The sequence below is a fragment of the Gossypium arboreum genome, chromosome 10 (genome assembly GCF_025698485.1).
Source record: "Gossypium arboreum isolate Shixiya-1 chromosome 10, ASM2569848v2, whole genome shotgun sequence".
Classification (NCBI taxonomy): Eukaryota; Viridiplantae; Streptophyta; class Magnoliopsida; order Malvales; family Malvaceae; genus Gossypium; species Gossypium arboreum.
The window spans coordinates 105,669,303-105,676,333 of record NC_069079.1 but is presented as its reverse complement, the minus strand read 5'-3'; positions in this window follow the sequence as shown (position 1 = coordinate 105,676,333).

Below are 7,031 nucleotides of genomic sequence, written 5' to 3'. Positions count from 1 at the left end.
TGATAGTCGATAATCAGATCATAATCCTTAATTAATTCTAACCATCTCCGCTGTCTTAATTTGAATTCTTTCTGAGTCATAAAGTATTTCAAACTCTTATGATCCGTGAATATACGACAAGTCTCGCCATACAAATAATGCCTCTAAATTTTCAAGGCAAAAACAATAGCGACAAGCTCTAGGTCGTGGGTTGGATAATACTTCTCGCGAGGCTTCAATTACCATGAAGCATAGGCTATCACCTTGCCATCTTGCACAAGTACACAACCCAATCCACTTAAGGATGTATCACTGTAGACCACAAGCTCTTTTCCCGGTTCAGGTAGCACTAAAGCAGAGCTTGATCAAGAATGTCTTTAACTTCTCAAAACTTTGCTGACACTTCTCTGTCCATTCAAACTTAACGTCTTTCTGTAGCAGCTTCGTCATCGGAGTCGCTATCATGGAAAATCCTTTTACAAACGTTTGATAGTAACCGAATAAGCCCAAAAAGCTTCTAACTCGGTTACATTCTTAGGCGATTTTCATTCAATAATTGTAGAAATCTTACTTGGATCAACTCAGATGCCTTCACCCGAAACTATATGACCCAAAAATCCAACTTCCTGGAGCCAAAACTCACTCTTGCTGAACTTAGCATACAGTTGCTTTTCCCGCAAGGTCTGTTACACAATTCTCAGGTGCTTCGCAAGCTCTGTCTCATCTTTAGAGTAGATTAAAATGTCGTCAATAAACACAACGAAAAACTTATCCAAATATGGCTGAAAGATCCTATTCATTAGATCCATAAACACAACCGGTGCATTTGTCAGCCCAAACGGCATGACAAGAAATTCATAATGGTTGTACCTCATTCTAAAAGTTGTCTTAGGTACATTCGAGTCTTTAACTCGAGCTGATAATAACCAGACCTCAAGTCTATCTTGGAGAATATAGTGGCTCCTCTCAACTGGTCAAACAAATCATCGATCATTGGCAAAGGATACTTATTCTTGATAGTCACCTTGTTCAGTTACCGATAATCGATACATAACCTCATTGAACCATCTTTCTTCTTTACGAATAACACGGGGGCACCCCAAGGTGAAAAACTTGGCCTAGCGAATCCTTTATCCGTCAGATCTTGCAACTGTGCTTTTAACTCCTTCAGCTCAGTAGGTGCCATTCTGTACAGGGCAATAGAAATGGGAGTCGTCCTTGGCACCAATTCAATACCAAACTCTATCTCCCTTTCAGGAGGTAATCCGAGTAATTCCTCTAGAAACACATCTGGGTACTCACATACTATCGGCAAGGACTCGATTTTCAGCTCTGTTTCCTTAATGTTCAGTACAAATGCTAGGTAGGCTTCATATCCTTTCCTCATATATCTCTGGGCAACCCTTGTCGTGATTACAACCAGCGATGAACCCAATTCTCTTGATTCGACACGTAGAATCTTACCATCAACTTAATATACTTACTAGCACAATTCACTGTTACATCATGAAGGGCTAACCAATCCATACCAAGTATTACATCAAACGGTAACAACATAAGGTTAGCCGGGAAACAACGACCTTGAATCGTCAAAGGACAATTCTTACAGACTTTATCAACTGGAACTGATCTGCCTAGTGGGTTCGACACTCTAATAATATCTTCTGTATGTTCAACAGGTATGTTCATACTAGACGCTAATCTCATGCAGATATATGAATGTGTGAACCCCAGGTCAATTAAAGCAACACCACTTATATTAAAAAGAGAGAAAATACCCATAATAACATCAGGACCAGCAGCTTCGTTCTTGCCAAGGCTCGAACCTCTGATTTTGCAGCGTATTTAGTCACGACTCGAATGCCACTAGCACTCCCAGGGTATCTCGGAGGTCTACCTCGTAGAATAGGAGCACTCGACTTCGGAGCTATTTCCATTTCTTTTTCGGCTCGTTCCGAGTAGTCTCTGAGAAAATGATCAAGAGAACCACATCTGAAACATGCGTCGCTCTTCATTTGGCACTCTCCGAAGTGAAATTTGTTACAGCTTTTACACTTTGGTTTTTGATCATCTACACTCCCCACACTAGTCACCATCGGGGGGGAAGACTTTTGACCTTGTCGTTTAGAGCTTCTCGATCTACCCGAATATCCCACTAACAAAGTGGAGCGTTCACGTAGGCACCTAGCTTTCTTCGTGGAGAATGAGAGTGTTTTACTGTTAGACCTCTTGCTCACATTGAACCTCTCTCTTAGCTTGTTTTCTTTCATTATTAAGTTCCTCGGCCTTCTTGGCTCGACCGATCAATACGACAAACTCCCGTATTTCCAAGATCCCAATCAACAACTTGATATCCTCATTCAGACCTTCCTCGAAGCGTTTACACATTTCTGATTCAGTTTGGACCCATTCAGTTGCGTACTGACTTAGTCATACGAACTCTCTCTCGTATTCTGCTACAGTCTTGTTCCCTTGTTTGAGTTCCAAGAACTCCTTTCGCTTCGAGTCCAAAAACTGTTGGCTAATATATTTCTTTCTAAACTTTGCTTGGAAGAAATCTCAAGTAATATTTTCTTTTGGCACTACCGAGGATACGGTCTTCCACCAATTGTATGCAGTGTCCTTCAAAAGGGACACAACACACTTCAAACATTCCTCGGGTGTGCATGACAAATCATCTAGCACCCGTGTAGTATTTTCTAGCCAGAACTCGGCTCTTTCAGTGTCATCATCAACTTTCTAAGCTTATCTATAGGGGCTTTGCCGATTCTCACCGGTGCCATACCTCGCGGCACATCCTCATCAGTTTGGTTAGGGGGTGGGGGAAGTCTTGGTATATTGGGGCGATTTCTCAGATAATCCCCAACCCATTCATCCATCATATCAAAGAAATTAGCTCGGGCCTCTTCTCGGCCTTTTCACATTAGCCTTCTACTACTACTAGATACAACTCGCTGTATGGAAGCTAGAGCATGGCTCTCAGCTTCCTCGGACTCATCTTGTACTTGATTGGAAGACATTCACTATATTCAAAACAGTTTAAACAATTAGGAAACGTCAAGCTATCAACATTCGAATAATGGCATGTATAGCGAACTTTAACATCCTCTACGGTAGTCCTAGACCGACTAAACTGTAGCTCTGATACCAATAAATGAACACCCCTCACCCGTACCCGATTCCAGGATAGGGTTCGAGGCATTACCAGGACCTTACATTTTGAAACGTACCAAATTAGGTCACCAAGTTTTACTCAAATTTTAAGCTTTTCATCCATGAACAACTCGTCCCTTATATAGCCCTTCGAGGCTTATAAAATACCTAGAGGCAGTGCGGGACAAATTCGGGTACGTTTGTTAAACCTTGGGCTCTTTAGGAAAGTTTTCCTTATCATAAAGTGTCACAAGCCCGTGTACGTGGGCCGTGTGGACTCACACGCCAGTGTGACTTGGGGCACGCCCATGCCCTTCAGCCTTGGGCAATACTGAATTATCAACATGGCCATGGCACACACCCGTGCTGCCTGCCCGTGGATGACACTGTCTTTTTAACACGGCCATGGTACACGCCTGTGTGGCCTACTCGTATGCAACTTTAAGCTAAAATTTTAAGTGCAGGGGACAAACGACCATAGCACACACTCGTAGGAGGGAACCATGTGTCACACACGGCCTAGGCAAATTCCTGTGTGTCTAACCATGTGGACTCTAATAGGCTATTTTCCAAGCCTTTAGTCACCCATTTCTACTACTTGTGCTTAATAGTTACCAAATTCAAAGTAAAACACAATTATACACTTGTAAATAATCTTGATTAAACTAGATGTATGGAAACCTCATATCATTGGTTTCATACATGATAGGTTATTTTCCACTTAGTGTTTATAGGTTCCCATGTAACTTTAATTCATCCGAAATTAGCTCGTTCATGTGACTCATTGCCAATTGGTAACAACCCATCACTTGTAAATAAAACCATGTATAAATTCGTAGGTCATAGCCTACTTCAATTAAGCCAATTTTTGTGGCCATATACAAAGAGATAAACATATTCTTACATGCCTTCATTTGGCAAATCAAATAACACATATAACAAAATACTCAAAAATACTATAATGCCATTGAACAAAACAAGCAAAGTCTTTATACCAAAGCTTACCTAGTTGATAGTGTGTTAACTCTCCAATCATCTTCCAATCTTTTTGAATCCTCGAGCTTTGTCAGTCAGGGAAAAAGAGAGGGGTAAGCATTTACATGCTTAGTAAGCTCGAATAACCAGAAAGTAAACTTACCGAGTAATTAGCATACATCCATATTTAAATCATGAAATCATCAATTATGAAATGATTCCCTATCACGTGCACTCAATCAATGAGTTAGTTACATAACCAAGCATCATGTAATTTATGTAGATGAACTCATCATTCATCATCTTATTGACATACATCATATTAATCCCGTTGAGTTTCTAGGAAATCTCGATGGACTACCCATTATCCGTCAATTCTTACGAATGATCATTTCACATATATGCACTCCCGCGAACCTCACATTTCATGGCAGGATTACCAGTCCAGGCTAAATCCCCCAAATCATGAACACATAAGGTGATGTCAAGATTACCAGTCCAGGCTAGATCCTTTACAACGACTAACACCCTTAATGAGCTCGGATCTGAATTACCAGTCCAAGCTAAATTCAGACCGTAATCGGATTACTCGTCTGGACTAAAACCATAATGCACACATATTCTTTTGGAGGCTTGATCATTCAAGGAACACCCGTCCGGGTTAGATCCTTTTCATACTTGAGATCACGGATTACCTGTCCGGGCTAAATCCTTACTGCAACAAATGCAGGATCTCTTTATACATATTAATGAGGGTTTATCCATCGAATTTCCTTTGTCAACCTCATCCGAGATATTTTTCACATGTTACCATCAAATATGCATTTCTATGATATTTCATGCTAGTAATAAATGCAATCATCATGCATTCATAAATCATTCAATTATGCATATTAGGGGTTTACTTTAAGTTATCTGAACTTATCGGAATTCTTTTCAGAGTTGTGTTTCGGTTATTCCGAAACCTTGGGTTTACCTCGATCGACCTCCGAAATTTGTTCCTCGGGGTCTATAACAACAAAATTTAACTCATTAATACACTACATTATACATTTCAAGTTTAATATCTACCCCTGGTCCAAATAACCATTTTTCCCTAACCATTCACATTTTTACGATTTAGTCCCTAGGCTCGTATAATGAAACACATGCACTTTCTATCTTACCCAAGCCTAGCCGAACACTTTTCCTTCTTATGGTAGCCCACATTTTCCATTATTTTTTCATTTTTACCATACATTTACATCTTTTGCAAAATAGTCCCTATAAGGGTTTTTCATGAAAATCAACTAGGAAAAGATGTTTAATACACATTCATCTTTCATATTCCTCCATAATCCATCAAAATACAAGCAACTCATGCATGGATAAATTTTTAAACATGAACCCTAGCATGAAATATGGGTAGAAATGGTGAGAGCAAGCTACCGAATTTTAAAAATACAAAGAACATGAAAAACGGGGCTTGGGAGCACTTACTATTGAGCTTGGAAAGCTTGAAAACCCTAGCTATGGGAACGCTTGAAGTTTCAGACAAGGAAGAGAATGGGCTGATTTTGGTTTATTTTTCCCATTTTATTTCATTAAAATACCAAATGATCAAAATGCTCTTAAGCCCTTTCCTTAAAATTCCAACCATCCAAGCCCATTTTTGTCCAAAAACTTAAAATTTGGGCAAATTGCTCTCCAAGATCTTCTAATTCATATCCCAGAGCAATTTCATACAAATTGCTTCTAGAATTCAAGTTTTGCAATTTATTTAATTTAGTCCCTAATTTCCAATTAAACACCTTACTCAAAGAATTTTTTCATGAAACTTTAACACATGCATATACTCATATTCTAGGACTCATAATAATCATAAAGTAAATATTTTGATGTTAGATTTGTGGTCCCGAAACCATCATTCCGAATAGGCCCTATTTCAGGATATTAAAAGCATTTGCATATATGTAAACGAAAGTTACAATCTGCTACATAAATATGACTATGTGTGGTAAGCATGTATAGGAAATTACATGTTGGAAAGTATGATTCTATGTGAGGTACGAGTGAAATCTATATCAATGTATCCATGATGTTAAATGAATGATGCATGACAAAGTATGGTTGGAGAGAAAGGAGTTCGAGCAAAGTACAGGGAAAATATGTGATATAATAATAGACCCCGCCATGGTGCTTTGATGATATCTGTCAGGATAGTAAACATGAGAAAGGGCTAGTATGGCAAGATATGTGGAAAGACCATGATCATTACACATTCTAGAAATGGCAGATGAGACGCATTTGTCTACTAGGGTTTTTGCGTGACCCAATACGATAATGGGCAAAACTCAGGTGATGTTGACTTTAGGAAAATCCATATTGCTAAACACGACTGTTTATGCAATGCTTTAATGGCAAACAAAACAAGCTTATGTGGCTAGTTATCTGAAAAGTCTATGTGGCGTATTATTTAGGAAGCCTTTGTGGCTAGTTACTTGGAAAGCCTATGTGGTGTATTATTTGGGAAGCCTTTGTAACTAGTTATTTGAAAAGTCCATGTGGCATATTATTTAGAAAGCTTTTGTGGCAAGTCCTCTAGAAAGCCTGTATGGTGAATTCTATAACACCTAAGAGGTGAGTTGTTAGTTTACCTTTGTTGCGATATCAGGTCATGCATTGGAGGCATTTTCTAAAAGATTTCTCGAAAATATACTCGACTGATGAATCCACTATAGTAACCTGCCAAGAAAGAGAATTCGATATATTTGTAACTATGGGTAGTGTAAGTGTCTACCCAACCTGGGAATTCCTAGGTGATATGTCAAAGTCATCTATGATTTTATTAGATGATCTAAAATATTGCATTCATTGAAAAAGGTTCGAGGTTTGGATCGACTTAGAGATACAGTGTGATTAGAATTCTCTCAGCCGCCAGAACC